At 43.0% G+C, this 24985-nt stretch overlaps 1 pseudogene; it reads left to right on the forward strand.

The window, feature by feature from the left end:
• LOC147001120 (uncharacterized) lies at positions 1 to 24287 on the forward strand (annotated as a pseudogene).
• Positions 24288 to 24985: the final 698 nt, after the last annotated feature.

Consider the following 24985-nt stretch of genomic DNA (forward strand, 5'->3'; position numbering starts at 1 on the left):
GTGGCTGGAGCCTGCGTCGTGGGCGACTGAGGCGGCGGCAGTCCGCGCCCCGGCGCCCCGGCGCCCCGGCGATGCCGGACCAGGACCAGATCTCCGTTTCGGAATTCGTGGCCGAGACCCATGAGGACTACAAGGCGCCCACGGCCTCTATCTTCACCCCGCGCACGGCCCAGTGCCGGAACACCGTGGCGGCCATCGAGGAGGTGAGCGGTAGCGTCACCGGCGCGGGGCGGGAGGCAAGGCGGCTGGGATCGCGCTGCGCCTTGGGCACTCGGTAGGCTTCCGCGCCTGGTGCCCGATAACCAGTGCCCTCCACCTGCGCCCACACGGCTCTGTAGGCTTTGTGCGTCCAGCCAGAGAACGAGCTGGAGAACGAGACACACACGTGTAGCAAAGTGAACCCAAGACTACATTTCCTTTGCTCAGAATTTTAATATGGGATAGATATTTTAAAATACTTGTGCCAGAGCTTGTTGTTCAGAGAGTTTTCAAATTAAGCTATGTCGTTACATCCTTTCCCCTTGCCTGAACAAAGCATTTGCTATTAGGCTTCGCCTGAAAAACAAACAAAAAACTAGACTATTATTAGTTCGTGTAAAATATTTGTCTTTGTAGACCTACACAGTCAGGACTAGACTCAATGAAAAATACTAGGTTCAGCATCCTGCTCTTGGAAGTGAGCTCGGGTATCCATTCTTCTCCTTCATCCTCGTCCCCTTTCTTTCCTCTCACCCCTCTTCCCAAAGATCTGCTTGTAAATCTTTTGTAGTGAGTTCAGTGAGAGCAGATTGCTTTAGTCCACTTTTCTCAGCCTGGCCTTTAGGTTCCACTGATGCCTTTAATGAGGCAGGTGGAGGATGAGGGGGATGAGAGCCCCTGCCCCATGAAGGCCCTTGAAAAGCACTAGGAAGATATTGACAGTGTTTCGAAAATGCATCATTAATGCTTATGAAAATAATTACATCAAAAAAGGTAGGATTCCCTCTGTGGAAAGGACACTTGTGTGTGATGTCCTCAAAAGAAAGCCCATGTTTATAAAGTTAGGAGGCTTCTCTCATTGTATTGAATCAGTTAGGTATCAGTAATACTGGCAGATGTTGGAAAGCCAGGAAAATACAAGTTGCAATTAAAGTAGGCGTGGCCTCTCTCTGATTAATTTTAGTTTATTTTGGATGAACCCAAAGCTGCTTTTCCAGGCAGTGTAGGAGATTACCCAAGAGCTCAGTTACTGGGTAGATTAAAGAGAGACTGGATTTGGTCATTCTGTTAAATTGCAGGCTGGCTTCACTCAGCCTCCTAATCAGAAAATGGATTTGAGTTGGAAACAGGGAAAACCTGAAATCTTTGCAGGCTTGTCTCATTTTTAAGTAAAGCCAGCATCCGCTCTAAGATAATAGTGTGTATGAACTAATTTGAAGGGTGAAAGGACTCAGTGTGGATTACTTAAAATAATGTTTTCTTTCTCCTACATTATTTAATGTTCACTTCCAATACAAAATGTTGTTCTCTCTCTAGTATAGTAAGTAACACACCATGTTCACAATACTTGGACTTTAAGCAAATGTCTTTTTATGGTGAAATGAGACATTAGAGTAGATTTTGTGACTACAAAATGTTATGAATTTCATAGAAATACAACTTAAAAAATTAGTCCCTGGTCTTCTACTTAATGAGTTAAGGAATTAGTAAACTTATGTGATTAACTTTGGCAAACCTGTTTGCTTCCAATGGAGAATATGTCTAGCCATTGTCATTTTCTGACTGAAATAGGCTTTCTTGGCTTGCACATCTGTAGCTAGAATGTCAGTAGTTCGCCAGTGCGTGGCCTGTATTACAGGTATCAAACTGTTGTGTTTAATATCTATCCCTGCTGTGCAGATAAGGAATTTGAGGCTAAGAGATTAGTTCAGGTTATAGACACAGCAAGTGGAGTTTGAACTTGGCTGGATGCTGCATACTCAAACTGCATGGCTTTTTCCAATGCTTAGTTATGGTGCTTTCTCAAAACTGCCCATAGCTAGATAAGCCACCTCCAAGTCAGGCTCCATCACTTTCCAGGTGTATGAATTGGGATGAGACCCTCCCCACCCACACACTCTTTTACCGTTTTCAGTCCAGTTCACAGTCTAGATAATCATGTCTATTACTGAAGGTTCTGGTACAGTACCCAGTAGACTTAATGAATGGTAGCTGCTTTACCAGATTTCACTGTAGTTAATATATAGACCATGGAATAAGAATGGAGCAGGGGAGGAGAAAATGGATGAATGGATGAAGGTGTGCATATAAATGGAAATTGTTGTCCTTCCCCCTAGGTGTGCCTGTGAGAGTGTGTGTGTGTTGTCTCCTGTGCTGACTGAGCACAGAGGCTGAACTTGCAATGCTTTGCTGAATAAGTTCCCCACAGCCTTTCTCTGCTCCCCATGAATCCTGGGGATCCCCTTGCAGGTTCACAAGCTTGTGTAGCAAGCACCAGACCCCCTAAGCTGTCTTCCCAGAACCCATGCATTCTCTCTAAGGAGCTTATTGTCTTGGTAACAGGTGAGAGTGTAGCTGGTTTGAAACTTTTGATTTCCTGTTGACTTTCTCTGGGTTACTTACTCTGCACAGTTTGCAAAGTGCAGAGTGCAACTGGTGTCAGCTTTGTGCTTTGGAAATAAGGGAGAAAATGAGTAGTTGTGGCATAAATCTGAAAAATGAGCTGCGCCACCCCCCACCCTCTTCCCAGCTTTGATTTTTATATCTTAGTTTATTTAAGCCTCTGGTTACTTCAAAATACTCTCGAAATAGAGAAACATTGTGTGCATTCTTGGGACACTCCTGTTGTTTGTTAGGGCTTCTTCATAGCTCCATTCATTCCTACCCTGCTCATTTGGCATTGATGTAGTTTTAAAAATAAATTTAATATTGACTCTTAAGTATTAAAATTTAACTTTTTCCTTCCATGGCCATGAGTCTCTTATTCTGTTGTCCTTGGTTACCTTGGAAATTGCTTTGCTGTTCTAACTGCAAAAGGAGAATGAACATCTGGACTGTACAGACTCCCAGGGGATGCTGTTCATGGGGTCAGGCTCCGCCTAGCAGTTCCAGTGGGAACTGGCCTTGCATTTGATTCTGAGTTGTAGTCCTTTGTGACTTGTTTGTAAACCAGCTCCTTCAGAATCCCAGGCTAACAGATTTTGAATCTATGGTCAGAAGGATGCCCCCTTTTTCTCAGTGTATCCTTGGAAGGGAGTAGGTTAACAGGTCATCATTTTATGCTTCCCTTAAATTTGAATTGGTGTCTCTGGAACGTCTTGAATCAGTTAGGGTGGAATTGGTTTCCCTCCAGCAGAATTCAATTTCTCTTTTATGATTAGTAGTGCAGTTACTATGATACCACTCCTTGTGCATCCCAGCTCTTGCTGTGGTTCATTTGGGACCTGCTGCTGTGTGTTAGGTGAAGGGATTAGACATCTCTTCTCTTTGAAAGTATATGTGATTTCGTGGGGAGAGACCTATTTTCCAGGCAGATCAGTGACGTGAGGCCATGTCTGTGAGAGCATCTATGGCGATGATATAGAGAACAGGAAGACTGGGACCATTTACATGTGATCAGAGCATCTATGGCGATGATGTAGAGAACAGGAAGACTGGGACTGCTTACATGTGATCAGACCATCTGTGCTGATGATATAGAGAACAGGAACACTGGGAATGCTTATATTTGATCAGGGATGTGGATGAAAGGGCCTTGAATGGAAGCCTGGTGTTAGAGGCTCCTGGGTGGTTTAATCCAGTCTTCCATATCTGTGTCCCTACCTTAGGGAAATATCCACTCTTGGGCTGGTGATCAACTAGGCCTTTTTTTGGAATTTTCCTATCCATCCAGGCTGTAGAAGTCTGCTTAGGCCAAGAAGTTACAGAGGCCTTTCATGGTGGGGGACTGCGCTTTTGGCGTTTGGTCAGCATTTTAGCCCAAGAATGAAGTCAGCTCCTTGCTAACATTATTTGTTCTCAGATGCTTGGTGGCGACATGGGTTGATGGCCACTCTGTTGCATGATGTGGATTCAGGAGTTTGTTTTACATACTTGCAGGAAGTCCTGTTGATGAGCATAGGCCCTTGAAACTGCAAAATGCTTCACCAGACACCACCAGTCAGTGTGGTATGCAACTTGCAGAGCCTCAGGTTTCATGGTAGAGCTGTGGAAATAGAGTGTGCATTTTAACAGCACTCTCAGGAGCAGTGTGTGCACCAGGGTTTGAAAGTACTGTTGTAGGCTGCCCTGAGTCCTGGCTGTGTTCAGAGTTGCCGGGTGGGAGAGGGGGGGTCTGTGGACTGGAAGAACCTGGTTCTGTCTCCTAAATTCTGATTTCATATGATTTGGGTGAGGCCTGGAGCTTTTATATTTGTAAAAGGCTCCTCCCTAGTTGATAATCACTGATAGACAGGTGATTATGTCATGTTGTGTGCCAGGTAGTGATGAATCAAGGTTATGCATAACTTGGGGAAAGGATGTGGTTTTGGAGGGGAGGAAACTGAAGTCAAGACAGGCATCTCTGCAGAGGTGACCTTTGAGCAGTCTGGAATGTAGAGGCTGCCTGCTTGCAAAGACCTAGGCATAGATGAGTCCTGGAAAAGGGCTGAGATTTATCAGGGCAGACAAAAGACCTGTGATCAGAGGTGAGGGAGAGCAGAGGGGCCTGTCTGTGTGGAGGGGTGGCTTAGGTCCAGATAGCACTGGTCTTTACCTTGAGGAGAGAATTTGCACATTGGCTGTGGAGTGGCGCAAAGCTGTTAGAGGGTTTGGGGCTCAGACTCCCATGGTCTGATTTCCTCTTTAGGATTTACTTTTTATTAATTTGTATCTGTGTGTGACACTCAGAGTGCAAATGCCCTCAGAGCTTATGCAGCCGGAGTTGTAGGCAGCTGTGAATTGCTTGGTTGTGGGTGCTGGGAATGAAAGTTGGAACCTCCAGAAGAGCAGGAAGTTCTCTTACAATAAACCATTTCTCCAGTCACTGCTTCACAGTTTAAAGACATTTCAGTGCTTGTTCCTAGGCCTTGGAGAGAAGTGGGGAGACCAGCAAAGGAGTAGGGGTTCATTTGTGTCTGCAGTGGTGGCAGTGTAGAAATGTCCTTTGAACTGGGTGTCATTCCCTGATGATACTTGAAGCATCATCTCCAAGGTAAAAGTGGCACTGTCCAGCATGCCTTAGTGGTAGAGACTAGCTCTACTGTGAAGATTGGCTGTCTAGAGGACTTGTTCTTTTTTTTTTTTTTTTTTTTTTTTTTGGTTTTTCAAGACAGGGTTTCTCTGTATACCCCTGGCTGTCCTGGAACTCACTTTGTAGACCAAGCTGGCCTCGAACTCAGAAATCCGCCTGCCTCTGCCTCCCGAGTGCTGGGATTAAAGGCATGCGCCACCACGCCCGGCTGACTTGTCCTTTGTTGCTTGTTTGTTTGTTTGTTTTTATTTTTGGTTTTTATTTTATTTTATTTTTTCGAGACGGGGTTTCTTTGTATAGCCCTGTGTGTCCTGGAACTCACTCAGACCAGGCTGGCCTTGTACCCAGAAAATCTTCCTGCCTCTGCCTCCTGAGTGCTGGGACTAAAGATGTGTACCACCGCGCCTGGCTATAACCAGTGTTTTTACGTGCTTTAATTCTATGTTAAGAAAATGTGCTTTTGCCAGTTGGTTGCCAGCCAGACATATAAATAATATTATACAGATTTTGCAGGCTGTGTTTATATATTTAGAGAATATACATATATGTATAAAATAACAAATGAAAAGAGAAGTAATGAATTTGAAAGAGAGCAAACAGGGATATATGGGTTCGTTTAGAGAGTAGAAACGATGAGATTATATTACACTTTCAAAGAATAAAGAAAAGTAATTATAAAGTAAGAAAGCATTAAATGGGCTTATTTAAGATTATTCATTTTTGAGAGAGGTCATATAGGCACCATGGAGTCATGTGACTCTGGGTTTCAGCAGTTGCCAAAACAGGAGTTCTGACCACTCTGGTTGGTTCTTCTATGTCCTTTCACTGTACAGAGGTGGGTTTCCTTAGTGCAAGTCCTAAGTCCTTATTTCTTCAGAATTCTGGTACATAGTGAATATCAGCTGCAATATCCTGCAACATGAGATAACCCGTCCTTGATTTTTCTAAGTTCCCTTGGCTGAGAGCCTTTCTATATTAGACATTAGAGAGACAATCTATTAAATTTACTTTCTGTATCCATAGAGAAATTCATTCTTATTTGAGATATGTTTACCTAGAGAACCTGTCCTAATACAACTGTGGCTTTTCTCTACTTTGCCACTGATGGCGATCTGCTGGCTACCAAGACGGCTCAACAGTGTTTCCCTTACATTTCTGGCTTTCCTCCCAGGGTTGTTTGGTATCATCTGGTGAAAGGGAGCTGCAGTCTCCCTGAGCCCAGCACTGAGCCACAAACAAAACTCTTGTTTCCGAAAATCCCTCTTTAATATTCATTGCCTGGGCTCCCTCCCACTCAGATTGATAACCCCACTGCACCTTGGGTAAAGGGCTATGCAAGCTCTTTCCCTGTATTTCAGGAAGAAGAAGGCAAGTGCTGTGAGGCAAGCTCAGGCAAGGTTGAAGTCAGGTCCTGGTAATGCAGGATCATTGCTCACAGAGGGCAGGAGCAGGCAGCTGACTAGCCTGAGCTGGAATGTGTTGGGAACTAAAACGGGGCCCTGGGGAAGAAAGGAAAGGGGGGAAGGACCACACCCTGCCAGAGTTCCACCTATGATCTGGACAGAGATGTGGGAGAACTGCCATACACTCCCCTCTCAGCCCCAGGTGTGCATCTAAGCCTTTGACCCACTCTTCAGGTCTGAACAAGGGGCAGCCCAACCTGGGAGCCCCGGGGCTACTTTCCTAAAGCCCTGGGGTTATGGGAGAGAGGGATGAGGGATGAGAGGTTCCCACACCTGTGAGAGTGAGCACAGTGGATCTTGACTGGAGCACATGAAGGCCTTCCATGGGGAGATTAGAAAGGGCTCATTAGGAGAAAGCCTATCCCTTCCTCCAAGGTCAGTGGGCCTTGATGAGCAGAGACATTCTATGGTTTTAGAGCTTTATTATAGAAAGGCAGGGAGAAAGAGAGAAGGTAGAAGAGAGAGAGAGAGGCCCCCGGAGAAGGCTAGAAGGGGGAAGTCTAGATAGAAAGAGAGTAAGAGGAGAGGAGAAGTCAAGAAAAAGGAAAGAGGAGAGAGGAGAGAAGTGAGAGGTAAAAGAACAAAGGAGCAAGAGAGCATGAGAGATAGGAGGGGCTGAACAGTCCTTTTTATGGGCTTTACTGTTGCTAGGTAACTGGGGAGGGGTTTAGCCTGGAGGTCAGAAGCTTGGGACATTGCCTATCTTACTTTTAGCCAGGCTTCTCTTGTGGTGGCTGGGGTGGGGGTGGGGGACAGTAATTTAGGCAGGAGCCTGAGTTCCAGCAGCTTGAGGGAATTAATGCCTTCCTTGTCAAGTAAGGGAATTATCACCCTTCTGGGGTTCAGACCTCAGCTCAATGGGAACTAAGACCTCCTATAGTAAACAAAGACAAAAACAGCTTACCCATCATGGTTGTCAGATTTTTTTTTTGCCCCCCCCCCCTTGCTTGGTTCCTGCACATTATGCCAGACATACACTTTTTAAAATATTAACAATGCTGATTTGTATGCAAACTCCCCACTCTTGTTGTAACTACAATATATACTCAAAACCTCTAGACTTGATCTCTCAGTTTGTATCTAATGGTAGTTTGACTGCTGAGAGTCCTTGTTACTAAGCTCATAAAAAAGACCTCTGTGTGTTTGCATTGCAATCGGCTCTGTGCTGGTTTTGCAGTTTCTGTGAGTTGGGCATAAAACCTTGATGCTTTGACTGGAACCCCAAGACCCTCAGGAAGGGTTGAGAGACCGCTGTTAGGATGTGTCATTGCTGTTCTTTGTGTCAGTGACCTGACTGTCAGAAATGTGTCTGTGTACCTTGGTTTTTGATTATTCTTGAGTACTCGTGGAGGGAGATGAACAAAGTGAATGTTGAACTACAATGAAGTGTAAATGCTGGAGAGTCATGGCAAGAAAGGGCTAGGAAAATGTTCCAGGGTCTGCAACAGGGGTTGTTTGCCCCTGGTCTTAATTTCTTGGAAGTTACAGCAGTCTTGGAACTCTGCTCCATGGCTCACACCTGCCATTTTCTCCTCTGTACAAGTGGTGGAATCTACTATGTAGCCTTCACTGCCCCCTCGTCTCCCTCTATTATGTCTGTGCCACTTTAGTGTTCTCTTACTGAGAGAGGAAGTGAGACTGTTTCCATCCCAATTAATATAGTTACTCACCCTCCACCATGGGTTAAGTCCTTCTTATCAAGAGGACCTGTACCCATTAAATTGCCCCTGACAGAGAGCTCTTTATGACTGCATTCAGGGCAAAATCAGACTCTGCAAAACAGGGTGGAAAGGATAAAGACCTTCTACACAACCCTGTTCTTAGTCTATATGTGCCTCTGTAGTTTTGAACTTGGAGCTGTCAGTATATGGGAGGTTGTTTTTCATCCCTTCCAGCAAAGTTAACATATCTTCCTTAGACCAGCAGTCTTATTTCCAGGTCTGTGGGGCAATCTGCTCCTCTATTCACCTTCCAGCTGTTTGGCCTCCTCTTAGGGCTTACTGACCTGGGAATCCAGGGTGAAGGACATGTCACCACAGAGCAGTGCAGCCTCTCTTCTCCCCATTCCACTGTATCTTCCCATGCTCTGAGCAAAGAGCCCTTCCCATTTTATCCTGGCTCAGACACTACTCCAACTCCCTGATGTGGTGGCAGGGGTCCTGTAATGAGATGGTTAGATCGTTGGTTTTGGAATTTTACAACTTTCTCATTTATTATTGTCTCTGTGTCATAGTTGTTTTAACTCAACATTTCAGGCTACAGTCATCTGAAGGAGTCTCAGTTGCAGGTGTGCCCTCATCAGAATGGCTGGTTTCTATGTCTCTGAGAGATAGTGTTGATAATTGATATAGGAAGACTCTCCCAGGAAGGGTGGCAATATTGGGAAACAAGTGGTCATGGGTTGGATGAGAGAGCTAGGTGAGCATCTTAGCTGCCTGCAGCCATGTGAACTGGGTTCCCCTGAAAGGCAGCCAGGGGCTGAAAGAGATCAGAGGGCAACAAAACAACAAGGCCAAGACAAACTTTCTGTTCAAAGCCTCTGAAGTTTACTGAGAGTCTCTGCTTATAAAGAGGGTAGGCCCATCCCCCAACAGCCCATTCTTGGTGCCTGGAGCGAGCCCATAGGCGATCTACAGGGCTTGTCTTCAGAACCTCTCAAGGACCTTTCAGCAGGAAGCAGTGTCTTGGAGAAGACAAATAGGGCCATCAAGGTCAGAAGGCTCTACCCTAGGTGTACTGGCTGGTTTTATGTGTCAACTTGACACAGCTGGAGTTATCACAGAGAAAGGAGCTTCAGTTGAGGAAATGCCTCCATGAGATCCAACTGTAAGGCCTTTTCTCAATTAGGGATCAAGGGGTAAGGCCCCTTGTGGGTGGGACCATCTCTGGGCTGGTAGTCTTGGTTCTATAAGAGAGCAGGCTGGGCAAACCAGTAAGTACCATCCCTCCATGGCCTCTGCATCAGCTCCTGCTTTCTGACCTGCTTGAGTTCCAGTCCTGACTTCCTTGGTGATGAACAGCAGTATGGAAGTGTAAGTCGAATAAACCCTTTCCTCCCCAGCTTGCTTCTTGGTCATGATGTTTGTTTAGGAATAGAAATCCTGACTAAGACACTAGGTAATCTCCTTCTTAGTGGCAGCAAGGTCAAAGTCTGGATCAGCCTGCTTCAAGGCTGAGGGAGGCTACAGAGCATGAGAGAGTGACCAAGCAAGAAAGCAAAGCAGGAAGTAGTGTTTGTCAAATGTTTTTGCCTTCATTTTGTAGCTTTAGTTTCTAGACTGAGCTCCCAGTATGGTGGGCTGTGATCTGACAGAACCATGTAAAACAAACATTTATTACCTGAGGTGCTTCTGCTCAGAGGAAACCATCACAGCAGCAGAGTTGCAAGGTAGAACAAAAAAATAACAACAACAACAGCAATTGTTTCAAAAGCTGATTTTGCTGCTGGACAGAATCTATGGTCTCTTTTGAAGGAATATGGAAAATATCAGAAATTGAGATGGCAAAAGTCATAGAAAGCTGTATATGGAGTTTAATCGGTTGTTCCCATAGGGTCTGGAAGATTGGAGTGTTGACAGTAATGCAGCCACACGAAGTTGAGGTCATACTATTTCAGTGGAAAATGGACTGAAAACTTTAGGAAGAGGTCATTTGTGTGATATTTTGGCCAAAAAAAAAATCTTTTGTACTTGGCTTATGCCCTGAGATATTGAATATTGAGTAAAAATTATCGCCTGATTTGTATATTTTTATTCTATTGATAAGTATTTGTTCAATCATTCTATTTCTTTATTCAAGTTACATTCATATCGGTACACCCATCCCATTCCACCTTCCACAGTCCCTCATCACTGACTCCCTTTTATCTCCCCAGAGAGCGTGGGAACCAGTTGAGTATCCACCATCTATGGCATGTCAAGTCTCTGCAGGGTTAAGTCTCTGCAGGGTTAGACACATCCTTTCCCACTGAGGTCAGACAAGGCAGCCCAGTTAGGGAAAGAGTTTGCACAGACAGGAACAGCTTAAGGGATATGTCCTGCTCTGGATGGTGGGGGCCTCCATCCCAGCCTGTGTGTGCTCTTTGGTTGGTGGCTCCATCTCTGGGAGTCTGCTAGGTTCCAGGTTAGTTGTCTCTGAGGGTCTCCTCATGGCCTTCCTATTCTTTCAGAGGCCTTCAATTCTTTCCCCAACTCTTAAAATACTCCCTGAGCCCTGTCCAATGTTGGGTTGTGGGTCTCTGCATATGTTTCAGTCAGATGCTGGATGAAGATTCTCAGAGGACAATGATGCTACGCTACTATCTGCAAGTATAACAAATTATCCTCAGTAATGCCAGCCTTGGTGCTTGCCCATGGGATGGGTTACCAGTTGGGCAGGGTATAATTTGGCCATTCCCTTAGTCTCTGTTTCAACTTTGTGTCCCGAGCTATTGTTCTCGCCGGAAAGAACACACTCGGACGAATGGATTCTTCTGCAGCAAAAGCTTTATTGCTTCTTCAGGAGGGAAGACCCAGAACCCGGAAAATGGTGCTGCTTATATAGCCCTCAGAGTGGCATGTCAGCACCTGATTTGTTGCTCGCCCATCACCTCATTACTACGCCCCGAGATGGGCTGTGACTTGGCAGGAATTCACTCTTGCACCTGCGCACAAGGCTTGTTTAATAGTTAGGCAAAGCGGAAGCCAGCGCCATCTTGTAATGGTGATTGCTCACGGCTTTCCACATCTCCCCCTTTTTGTTTTATTAAAATGAGGCTGTACTAGGTCCGTGTAATTATGTCCATCTGCTGTGGCTCCTGTCTTAGGTCTTAGGTTGTTCCTCTAATGTCACAGCCTTTCCCATCATAGGGTAACCCTATCCCCACCGGGCCCCGTGTCTTAGGTTGATCTGTGCATGAGGAAAGTTGCCCGTCCCTGGATACCGCAGTGCTATGTGACAGTAACTACTAAATGACCTAGGGCGAACTCTACAAAAGAGGCCAGCCTAAATATGAAGAACTCAAATGTCTACTAATCCATGAGCATAGATAATCCAGATTTTGGCGGAGGCCTCTTGTTCAGTGGCCACAAGTGCTTGTGCAATGACGACCTTGTCACATGTTTGTTGGGCTCTGAGCTTGCAAAGCTACCAGAGCATGAACACAAGTCCACAGCAGATGGCAGTACCAAATCAACCTACCCCCACCCATTCTTTAAAATAAGAAAATGCAGATGAAATCCAGGAGGAGAGGCCCTCTGTCAATGAAAGGTCCACTCACATTGAGTTGATCCTTAAAACTGCCGCCCTCAGGGCCTTAAGAGTCTCATCGAACCCCTCGGACCAATTTCCTGCAAGATACAAGGAGAGCTGTCTAGACAGATTAGCTGCACGAGTAAAATTTTCATACTGGACACTGGTAATACACAGAGCACCCAATTTTCTTTCACAACCCAACTGGGCCAACTGGTATAGGATGCCTATCTTTTCCTCAACCAGGTCAAGGCGCTGATTCAAAATCATCAGCCCTCCCTTCAACTGGGCACTAGCAGAAGTTTGGACATTGATGGCATCAGTCAGATCGACTGAAAGCTGATTTAATTTTGTGTCTGTTTGGACCGTACTAGCCATAGCGTACCCTGCAGCTGTAGCAGCAGCTGCACTGGCTGAAATTGCTATGATCACGGCAGCAGTAATGCCAAAATCTCTTTTTTGTCGAAACAGGGATAAGGTGGAGGGTGTTTCCACTGGAACAGGGATCCAACATGGGATATGGGCCACCTTGGCGCCAGTGTCCTTTGTTACATCGCAACATTGAGAAATCCAACAGGAATTATTTACACAGCTTTCAAATGAATCATTAGACAAAATAAACAAAAGGGAGGATAGACACATACTGGAGTCGATATATAGCTGGTTGGATTAATCTGTGTCTTATTTAAACCAGAGATTTCTTCAGTATGAATTATATATATTTTGTTGGTCCATATGCCCCAATCAGGGTATAATTGGAGAGACCAGTGTAAATGGCCTTTCCTACAGTACCTCCTTTTAAGAAAACAAGGGGATTAAGATCTGTACAGCTTCCATTAATCCCACAAAGTAGCCATTTGCAGTAAGGGCTCATTCTGCAGTCCTGCAAGAAGAGGCCCATTCTCATTACAAACTCTTCTTCAGGCCCAAACAACATATTGGGGGAGAAGGTAAAATATTTGTGCTCATCAATCCATCTGGCTACAGACGACTGGCAGTCTGACCATGGTGGCAACTCCCCTACCTCCTCTCCACCACAATGAGGAGCAATCCTGGGTTGACGAGGATGCTCCATCTCATTCCAATTGGGAGACAGGAATGTACCGTTTAGCCAGACTGTTGATTGCCACCAAAACCATGTAACATGAATAATATCATTGTTTCCTTTTCTTCGGGTTTGGTTGAAATTTACAGTCCCACTATCCAAAAATGATCCTAACATACGGATATTGAGCTGAATACAGTCCCCCTTTTGCAATAATTGAAAACATAGGGAACCCTGTTCTTGGAGGGAGTGATTTTCTCCTAACGGGACCCATAAAGGGTCAAATGGCAAATATGGTAAGTCCAGTTTTTTATAGTAGTAAAGAATTTTGGAAAAACTATAGCATCATGGCGAACTGGCATTGGTTTAGGGAAAGCCGAGAGAATAGCCCATCTCTGTTCGCCCATCATACTAGGAACCTGAGACAAGTTCAGCATTGTCAGAATCAGGAGCAGTCCTCGGGAGGTCAGCATCTTCCACACCATCCTTGATTAATATCTTGCGGGTGAGTCGTTCCAGCAGCCAAAATGGGTTGTCTTCACTCTGTGGAAAAACACAGACAGCTCCCCTGGATCTTATTAAAATAGGATCCGGGCCTTTCCACAGACCAGATAAGACATCCTTCCATTTCACCATTTCTTTTGGTCTATCAGGGTCTGAGCTATGTCGATCAGCTGCAGAGCGACTTGGATCATCAAGATTCAAAAAATTAAGTGTGAAGAGTGCCGGGCAGAGTCTCATCAACTCCCCCCTTTTGTTTTATAAAATAAGACTTGAGTGTACAATGGGCACATTCCACAATGCCTTGTCCTTGAGGATTATAAGGAAGGCCAGTCAGGTGAGTGACATCCATTTGATGACAAAATTGCTGAAATTTAGTAGAGGTATATCCTGGCCCATTATCAGTTTTAAGGATTGTGGGCTTGCCCCAAGCACTCCAAGCTTCTAAACAGTGCTGTATAATATGAGAGACTTTCTCACCTGTTAAAGGTGTAGCACACATAAAACCTGAGCAGGTGTCAATGGAAACATGTGAATATTGATTTCTTCCAAAGTAGGAAATATGAGTGACATCCATTTTTCAGACCTGTAATGGCCTGATGCCTCGGGGGTTTACCCGTACATGAGGAGTAGGCAAAAATTGACAACAATTTTGACATTGGGTGACAATGTTACGATCTTCTTTCCTGGTTAAAGTGAAACGGCTGCGTAAAGTTTCAGCTGTCACATGGAAGCATTTATGAAACTCCCTTGCAGCCTCTGCCTGTGAGGACAGAGCAGCCACCACGATTCTAGAGGCTTTGTCTGCCAAGTTGTTCCCATGAGACATGGGGCCAGGAAGGCCAGAATGAGCCCTGACATGAGTAATATAAACAAGATGTCTTCAATGTAACAGGACAGACTGAATTTGCTGAAAATTGTGAGCAAGCTTGCTAGAGGGTCTAATTAAACCAGCAACTTCAAGGGTATTAACTGCATTAACCACATGTAAGGAATCAGATACAATATTGAGTGGTCCTGGGAATGTTTCAAGGACCTCCAGTACCACCAAACACTCTACAACCTGGGGTGATGTCTCATTATACTGTTTACTACAGACCTGGGGCCCTGATACCCATTTTTTGGAATGGCCTCATTCTCTACTGCTTGAGGAAATCCTGGCTGCAGGGGCCTGCCTCGAATGTCCTTGACTGATCGACAATCTCTGGCCCAATGATACCCTTTCCCACACTTAGTACACAGTCCTGGCGCTCTCCTTTTGACAAGGGCTCTACAGTCCTTTTTTTAAGTGTCCTGGTTTGCCACAATTATAGCAGAGTTTGAGCTCAGCCGTGTCAGGGTGCTTCTGCCCTTGTAGAATGGCAGCTGCCAAACCGGCATTAGTGAGTGGCCCTCCAAGCTCACAGCAAACCTTCAACCAGTCCTGCAATCCCTTGCTCTTTCTGGGTGTAATAGCTGCTGTGCTTTCCTGCGTAGCCTGTTCATAGACCAACTGTTCAATTAAAGGTGTAGCTGCCTCTGGGTCTCCAAAAATTCTCCCTGCCACTTCAGTTATTCTAGCCACAAAGTCTGAGAACGACTCCTGGGCGCCCTGAGTAATCTTTGTCAAATGTCCACTTGCCTCTCTCTTCCTAGAGAGTGCCTTCCATGCCTTAACAGTGGCAGCTGAGATCTGGGAGTACGCTCCCCAATGGTAATTTGTCTGGTTAGTAGCGTGTTGTCCCTGACCTGTAAGCAACTCAAAAGTCCCTGTTCTTTGGTCCCCTTCAACGGCGGCATTGGCCCTTGCCTGTGCTTGGCAGGAGTCTTGCCACAAAGCTTTCCATTTTAGATACATTCCCATATTAGGGGCTGCTGCTTTTACTACAGTCATCCAATCCCCTGGAGTCATTGCCAGAGTAGCAAGCCTTTCGACTTGCACTATAGTAAAATTGGCGTTGACTCCATAGTTACAGACTGACTCAGCAAGTTCTTTAATCTGTATATACTCCACCAGAGCGTGAATGCATCTGCCATCGGTGCCTTCAAAGACCGGAAACACTTGCTGCACTTTTCTCTGTTCCTCTTCTGGAATGAATGAGTCTGAATGATACCTCTGCACATAGGGCGGAGGTGCACTAGGACCCAGAGGTCGAGGGCCCAGAGACCGTGCATTGAGCTGACATTTGTCTCTAGCTGCTTTTGTCTTATTCTGTGACTGATTAGCTCGTCTTTCATCTGGCTGGTATCTTTCTCCCTCATAGCGAGCCGCTTCTTCCTCTAAGTCTATTTCCTCAGAGGGGCTAAGTTCCTCATCTGATTCTGAGCTACTAACAGCTAGTACCTTGAACTTATCTAATGGCGGATAGAGGCTCCTTCCCTTAGGTGCCTCCCCAGCTCAATCTCTCTTTGTCTCTCCCTTTCCATCCCTTTTTCTAAACTCTCCCAGGGCATTCTTTCCCTTATTTCTCTTTTCCTCGGGCTCAAGGCCCATGGAAAGGCTTTTATTCTTAGGTGCACCTTGTTTTCTCAGAACTCCTAAACTCTCTCCCCGCTCTGTCTCTGATAGACTGTCTCGGACCTCGCCCAGGACCCTCTGCCCTGCCTCAACCATTTGCTGAAAATCCTTGTCTTTTAACGATCTTAACAGCTCCCACAACTGCATGGTCCCTGCTTTAAGTTTTCCATTCTGCTGTTCCCTAACTAGATCTCCTTTCAGTTTCTCCCAAGAGGCGATAGTTAATGACCCTGAGCTCACATACCACGGTGCCAAGCTATCTATCTCTTTAACAAAGCCCTCTATAGTTTTAGTGGCGATTTTTAGGCCACACTGCCTCAAGACCGACCCTAAGGCGATCACCACGGAGTGGGAGGTTCCCATACTGCTCGCTGCCCTTTTATCTAATCGTGCCTGACCACAACTGAGAACCAGTCAGCAGTTCCAGCGGTGGAGTAAGCAGTACGTAATCAAAAGAAAAAGAACGAGCCCCTTGAAAACACACAAAAGGGCCTCTAAGTCTGGAGAAATTTCAAGACCGAACATACCTTACAGAGCCTTACGTGTCCCGCAGTTCTGAACCCGCCCCGCTAACTGAGGGTCTCCCTTGTGCCAGTGATGGTATGAAGTTCCCGGGTTCTCGGCGCCGCTTGTCCCGAGCTATTGTTCTCGACTGCAAGAACACACTCGGACAACCGGATTCTTCTGCAGCAAAAGCTTTATTGCTTCTTCAGGAGGGAAGACCCAGAACCCGGAAAATGGTGCTACTTATATAACCCTCAGCATGGCCTGTCAGCACCTGATTTGTTGCTCGCCCATCACCTCATTACTACGCCCCGAGATGTGCAGTGACTTGGCGAAAATTCACTCTCGCACCTGTGCACAAGGCTTGTTTACTAGTTAGGCACAGCAGAAGCCAGTGCCATTGTGTAATGGCGATTGCTCACGGCTCTCCACATCTTTGTGCCTGCCTTACTTGCAGACAGAACAAATTTTGGGAGGAAAGGTATTTGGTTTTCTTGGTGTACTGAACACTTCACTGCTGGTTCTGTCTGACTACAAGGTGTCACCTCTTCATGGTCCATAACTCAGTGCTATATATCTAAGCTAAGATCACCTCCCTAGCTGCATTTGTGCCCTCCCATTCATATTCTCAGGCACATTCGACAGATGCCTCTACCCTAACCCTCCCAGCATCTGCTGATTTCATTTCATTTTCCTGGCTTTCTGTCATTCTCTTGTCTCTTACCACACCTGTTTAACACTCCCCTTCTTTCTTGACTACCGTCCCATCCAGTTTTCTCCCTTCTACCTGCCACTTCTGTCTCTTTCCTACCACCTTCTGAGTGAGATTCAACCATGCTCATTTGTGCCTTGTGTGGTTTACTGTCTTCAGGTCTATGAAGTGCAGTGTGGGTATCCTGTACTTATGGTTATTATTCACTTGTAAGTGAGTATGTACATGCATGTCCTTTTGGGCCTGAGTTACCTCATTCCAGATATTAGTTTCTAATTGTACCCGTGTCTCTGCAAAATTCATGATGCCCTTGTTTTTTATATCTGTATAGCATCCCATTTTGTAAATGAAACATGTATTTTTGTGTCCACATTTCAGTTGAGGAACATCTGCATTCTTTCCTGTTTCTAACTGTTATAAATAATGTGGCTATGAACTTAATGGAGCAAATGGCCTTGTGGGTATGTGCCTATGAAGGTACCCTAAGTGTAGCACTTCCTCCTGCTTGCAGTGTTTTAAATTAATAGAAGGAGTATTCAAAGTGTTTCCTCATCCCAGGATGGAACCTTAAACAAAAACGGATGCAAATGTGGTCCAAGGGAGACAGGGTCCATTAATTTAGAAGCCAAACTTCACAGGATCATCCACATTGTGCCGTTTCTGGAAACTGAAAGATGAAAATAGCGTGGTCATAGATTCTTTCTCTATGGTTTCAGTTTAGCACCACTCCAGCCATCTTTTGACAAAGTCAGGATCCCAGGGAAGACTCTGTTTGAGTTCCTTGCATGTAGGTGGTGCGGTTGATGTTTGAGTTGCATTTTGTGACCACAGGTTGTAGAGAAAACTAACACATTGAGAAATCTGCCATGGAGAGATGCTTACAGGGAGATGAAGTACCCAAACTGAGAGATGTATTAGAAGTTACAGAAAGAGCACCATCTATGCCTTTAGCAATTGAAGTCCAATGTGTTTGAGACAAAGCTATAGGATTTGGTGTTTGCCCTGCTGTTTTTCTTGCCTTGGTACAATCTTCTCTCCCTATGTGCACATTCCTATCTATTGGAATGGGAAGGGGTATTCAGTGCCATTTTGTGTTGGAAAGATATAACTTCCTTTCTGATTTTGCAAGATGTGGCTGTCAAGATATTGTCTTGAGTGTCAGCAGAGACTTTAGACATTAGAACAGTGCAGGAGCCTTTCTAGATTCATCTTGGGGAAGATGAAATTGTATATACATTCATAATTTTCCTATTTCTTTCTTTCCTTTTTTTTGTTTATCCTATAATTTAGATATTCATTATCACCCTGATCATGATCCCTACTCTAGGTCCCTGCCCTCACAGACTCCATCCTCCCAATCTCCTCTGTTGCTCCTATGAGTGGGGTTGGGGCCCCCTATGTACCCCATGAGCACATAGAGTCTAGTCTATTTTTTAGGATGGCATATGCTCATGACATCAATACTGCCTGAAGCTTCAGAGTCATTGTATTCTGGGTTTTGATCTTTCCCCAAACTCTTGTGTTTGTTTTGAATTTTTTAAATAAATAGGTGTGTTTTCCCTGTGTGCGTGAATATGAATATCATGTGTGCCACATTGTTAGTGTTGTTGGAAGGTGGACTCAGGACTCCTGTTCATAAAGCCATGAGTCACATGAATGCTAGTAATTGACCACTGTTATCTGGAAGACCAGCAAGAATTCCACGGCTGAGTTATCACTTTCTCCTGCCTTATGCTGCTTTTTATGTTCAACACTTATATTACTAATATTTTCATCTGTCCATTGGTTCATTAAATGTGCCTTGATTGCTAGTAAAGTTTTACTAATGTTGCAGTTTAAAGCAGTACACTTCCTGTTTCTGCTAGATGAGTACATAAGTGCAGGGAATGTATACTTCTTTGTAGGAACTGTAGTAAACAACTGAGTTCTTTCTATCATTTTTGTCTCTGTGGTTGATTTTTGCAGTGGAGTAATGATCTTAATATGTAACCTTTGCTGTCCTGGAATGTGTTACATAGAACAGACTGGGATCCACCTCAATGACGTATACCTGCCCGTGACTCTGGGACAAAGACATGAACAAATACACCCTGCTTGTCCATGATTTTTCTTGTTAGTGATTCTTCTTACAATTTTTGGGATATGTCCTCAGTACTGTTGATCGGTTTCACCCTACATCTCCCTCTCAATTGAAATTCCTCTTTAAAGTCTTTACCCTAATTATTTAAAATGTTCGTAAGCAACACAGGTGAACCTTTAACTCAATTTCCTTTAAAATGTTACGACGGTACTTAGATTATAACTTCTGTGTCCAGTAGTCAGTGGAGGAAGCACCAGAATTACATGAATATATGGTCAAGGAAGCGTACATTTGCTTTACAGTGATGTCAGTACCATGCTTTGTGATGTACACTTGTATGTGATATTTTAGGATGCAGTGACTTATGATGATGTGCACGTGAACTTCACTGGGGAAGAGTGGAATTTGCTGAATCCTTCCCAGAAGAGTCTCTACAAAGATGTGATGCTGGAGACCTACTGGAACCTCACTGTTATAGGTATAAGTGTGAATTTTCTTTTGCTTTTCAAAATAGTTCGAAAACATGTCTCTTGTTTAGTGATGGTGATCTGTTATTACAATTGAGAACAAGGAAGACTGAGCTGAATAAATAGTGTCCAGTGATGCGAAAGTTCACAGTACCTTGAATATTGCCTTATTTCCAATACTGCATCATTCATTTTTCTGGTACTGTCTTTTAGGCTACACTTGGGAAAACCATCATATTGAAAGACATTTTCAAAGTTCAAGAAGAAATGAAAGGTAATTTTCATGTTCAATTTTATGCAATTATTCCTCTAAGGAAATTTTACTGTGATATGGAAGCTCTAAAGAAAAGCAGGAGTGTAAAATGTCAATACTTGAAGTGTAACTATAATTACAATATTTTTTAATATTTATCTATTTGTTATATATAAGTACACTGTAGCTGTCCGCAGATACTCCAGACGAGGGCATCAAATTTTGTTACAGATGGTTGTGAGCCACAATGTGGTTGCCAGGATTTGAACTCAGGACCTTCGGAAGAGCAGTCTGTACTCTTTACCAGTGAGCCATCTTGCCAGCCCTAATAATACTATTCTTAAAAAAATGTACTGCTTCGATGTAGTTATCTGATTTATCTATCAAATCATTCCTTTAAAAAAAAAAAAAGACGAGGAAACATTGCCTTAAGGGATACCCTTATTCAATTTGTACCTCTAGTAGAGCCATACTGATCTGACGATGTGTATAGACATACAAGACTTAGATATCGCACATCGAATAGTGATAAATATATATCCAAAACCTTCTGATAAGCAAATAATCCATGGGAAAGTTGGTGATACTCATATTCTTATACTGAAATTGATCATTTGTTTAGGGTACAGTTTATGAGAGTCAAGAGTGTTGTCATAGGAGAAACCTTAATTCATATATTACACGTCTATGAGGAATAAAAAGTCAAACAGTGTGAATGCAATTTGGAAACCTTTCATCTGTTACTCTTCTATTAATATATATATCATGTGTCACAATGGATAAAAGCCATGTGAGCATAGGAATATTGAAAGAAGCAATGTACCACTTTCTATCCCAGGACTGTGAGAAAATTGTCAGATTCTATCTTTGGTAGACATTCTGAATATGATAAAAGTTTGCAATGAATTGGTTTTCTAATTTTACTGGGAACTTCCCCAAGCTCACACTGTAGAAAATCTTTATGGGTACTAGGAATTTGGAAATTGTTTTGTTTGTCCTGGCTCACAGTCAAATGTGGTACAATTCACGCTACAGAAAAAATTATGAAAGCAATTACTGTTATAAAGCTATGAGTTGTTCTATTTTCCTCATATAGATGTAATACATCATATAAATATCCCGTATAAAAAGGATGTTATAAATGTTAGCCATGAAATAACCATCACAGATATCTCGAAAGATGCAAAACAACCCATAATGAGGGAGAACACCATGAACATATAAAGTGATAAAACCAGATGATCTGGTACATCTTTATCAGTAGACCAATTTGTAAACTTTATTCATCTTGATGAAATGATTGAACAGGGAAATTAATGTAGTAAACATATCACATGTGCCAATTTTCATTGCAGGTATGTAAGTAATCATAGTGGAGAGAAACTCTATGAATGTAATGAACGTTCTAAAGCCTTTTCATGTCCCAGTCATCTCCAAAGTAATATAAGAAGACAAATTGGAGAGAAAACACATGAACATAACCAATGTGGTAAAGCCTTTCCAACACCCATTCATCTTCAATATCATAAAAGAACCCATACTGGAGAGAAACCTTATGAATGTCATCAATGTGGTCAAGCCTTTAAAAAATGCAGTCATCTCCAATGTCATAAGAGAACAGATACTGGAGTGAAAACCTATGAATGTAATCGATGTGGTAAAGCTTTTACAAGTCACAATGGTCTCCAATATCATAAAAGAACACATACTGGAGAGAAACCCTATGAATGTAATCAATGTGGTAAAGCCTTTGCACTACGCAGTAGTTTCCAATGTCATAAAAGAACACATACTGGAGAGAAACCCTATGAATGTAATCAATGTGGTAAAGCCTTTGCATGTCACAATCATCTCCAACGTCATAAAAGAACACATACTGGAGAGAAACCCTATGAATGTAATCAATGTGGTAAAGCCTTTACAAGTCACAATGGTCTCCAATATCATAAAAGAACACATACTGGAGAGAAACCCTATGAATGTAATCAACGTGGTAAAGCCTTTGCAAGACCCAGTCGTCTCCAATGTCATAAGAGAACACATACTGGAGAGAAACCCTATGAATGTAATCAATGTGGTAAAGCCTTTACAAGTCACAATGGTCTCCAATGTCATAAAAGAACACATACTGGAGAGAAACCCTATGAATGTAATCAATGTGGTAAAGCCTTTACAAGTCACTATGGTCTCCAATATCATAAAAGAACACATACTGGAGAGAAACCCTATGAATGTAATCAATGTGGTAAAGCCTTTTCACAACTCAGTCATCTCATATATCATAAAAGAACACATACTGGAGAGAAACCCTATGAATGTAATCAATGTGGTAAAGCCTTTTCACAACTCAGTCATCTCCAATGTCATAAAAGAACACATACTGGAGAGAAACCCTATGAATGTAATCAATGTGGTAAAGTCTTTACAAGTCACAATGGTCTCCAATATCATAAAAGAACACATACTGGAGAGAAACCCTATGAATGTAATCAATGTGGTAAAGTGTTTGCACTACACAGTAGTTTCCAATGTCATAAAAGAACACATACTGGAGAGACACCCTATGAATTTAATCAATGTGGTAAAGCCTTTGCACGAAGCTGTAGTTTTCTATGTCATAAAACAACACATACTGGAGAGAAACCCTATGAATGTAATCAATGTGGTAAAGCCTTTACAAGTCACAATGGTCTCCAATATCATAAAAGAACACATTCTCGAGAGAAACCCTATGATTGTAATCAATGTGGTAAAGCCTTTTCACAACTCAGTCATCTCCAATGTCATAAGAGAACACATACTGGAGAGAAACCCTATGAATGTAATCAATGTGGTAAAGCCTTTACAAGTCACAATGGTCTCCAATGTCATAAAAGAACACATACTGGAGAGAAACCCTATGAATGTAATCAATGTGGTAAAGCCTTTACAAGTCACTATGGTCTCCAATATCATAAAAGAACACATTCTGGAGAGAAACCCTATGAATGTAATCAATGTGGTAAAGCCTTTTCACAACTCAGTCATCTCATATATCATAAAAGAACACATACTGGAGAGAAACCCTATGAATGTAATCAATGTGGTAAAGCCTTTTCACAACTCAGTCATCTCCAATGTCATAAAAGAACACATACTGGAGAGAAACCCTATGAATGTAATCAATGTGGTAAAGTCTTTACAAGTCACAATGGTCTCCTATATCATAAAAGAACACATACTGGAGAGAAACCCTATGAATGTAATCAATGTGGTAAAGCCTTTACAAGTCACAATGGTCTCCAATATCATAAAAGAACACATACTGGAGAGAAACCCTATGAATGTAATCAATGTGGTAAAGCCTTTTCACAACTCAGTCATCTCGTATATCATAAAAGAACACATACTGGAGAGAAACCCTATGAATATAATCAATGTGGTAAAGCCTTTTCACAACTCAGTCATCTCCAATGTCATAAAAGAACACATACTCAAGAGAAACCCTATGAATGTAATCAATGTGGTAAAGCCTTTTCACAACTCAGTCATTTCCAGTGTCATAAGAGAACACATACTCAAGAGAAACCCTAAGAATGTAATTGGTAAAGCCTTTGCACGTCACAGTCATCTTCAACGTCAGAAAACTAAATGTACTGGAAAGAAGCCCTATGAATGTTATCAATGTGGACATGCCTTTGCAGGTCACAGTCATCTCCAATATCATAAAAGAACACATACTCTCCTCATATAGCTGTCTCTTGTGAGGCTATTTCAATACCTGGCAAACACAGAAGTGGATGCTCACAGTCATCTATTGGATGGAACACAGTTCCATCATTGGAGGAGCTAGAGAAAGTACCCAAGGAGCTGAAGGGGTCTACATCCCTGTAGGCAGAACAACAATAGAAACTAACCAATATCCCCAGAGCTCATGTCTCTAGCTGCATATATAGCAGAAGATGGTCTAGTCTGCCATGATTGGGAAGAGAGGCCCCTTGGTCTTGCAAACTTTATAAGCCCCAGTACAGGGGAATGCCAGGGCCCAGAAGTGGGAGTGGGTAGTTAGGGGAGCAGTGTTGGGGGAGTGTATAGGGGGACTTTCAGGATAGCTTGTTAAATGTAAATGAAGAAAATATCTAATAAAAAATTGAAATATAAAAAAAAACATAATGGAGAGAAACTCTACGAATGTAATCACTGTGGTAAAGCCTTTGCAGGTCACAGTTGTCTCCAATATCATAAAAGAACCCATAATGGAGAGAAACCTTAGAAATGTAATCAATTTGATAAATCCTTTTCTCAAAGTTATTGTCTCTATAATCATAAAAGGACCTGTATTAGATAGAAACCTTAGGAATGTAGTCAGTATGCTAAAGCCTGTGCATATCCCACTCATCTTCAAAACGTAAAAGATTCCACACTGGACAGAAACCTCATGAATGTAATCAATGTGGTAAAGACTTTTTACAACTCTATAGTCTCCATTATTTTTAAAGAACACATAGAAGACAGAAACCTTAGGAAGGTAATCAGTGTTGTAAAGCATTTGATGTCACGGTCATCTACGATAACATAAAAGATCACATACAAGTGAGAACCCATGTCAATGTTATAAATGTAGTAAAGCCTTTGCATGTCATAGTTCTTTAGGCATACACAAGACAAACTGCAAGGTGTAGAAACCCCAATTTAAATGTTTGCTTTTCTGAGAGTTGGTTTGGTCATGAGATCTGTTCCTAGCCATTGAAAGGCTGAGGGAGAAACGCTCTGAGTATATTTAGTAAAGCCTTTGCACAATTTTGTAGTCATCTTCATCATGGAAGAATTTGAACTGGGTAGAAACATTGTGAATCTATTTAATATGGTGAAGCTTTTTCATTGAGCTTCTTTTTATGTATATTCTGCTTTTCATGAGACTATTCGTACTGGTGACAGATGCTATGAATGTCAGCAGTGTGGTAAAGCCTTTACATTGTTGGGTCCAGTCAGTTTCAACACAACTCACATGCCAGGACAATGCAAAGAATAAGAATTTATTGGGCT

This window comes from Mus caroli, unplaced genomic scaffold, assembly GCF_978045245.1.
Source record: "Mus caroli unplaced genomic scaffold, Mus_caroli_1 scaffold_14, whole genome shotgun sequence".
Taxonomy (NCBI): Eukaryota; Metazoa; Chordata; class Mammalia; order Rodentia; family Muridae; genus Mus; species Mus caroli.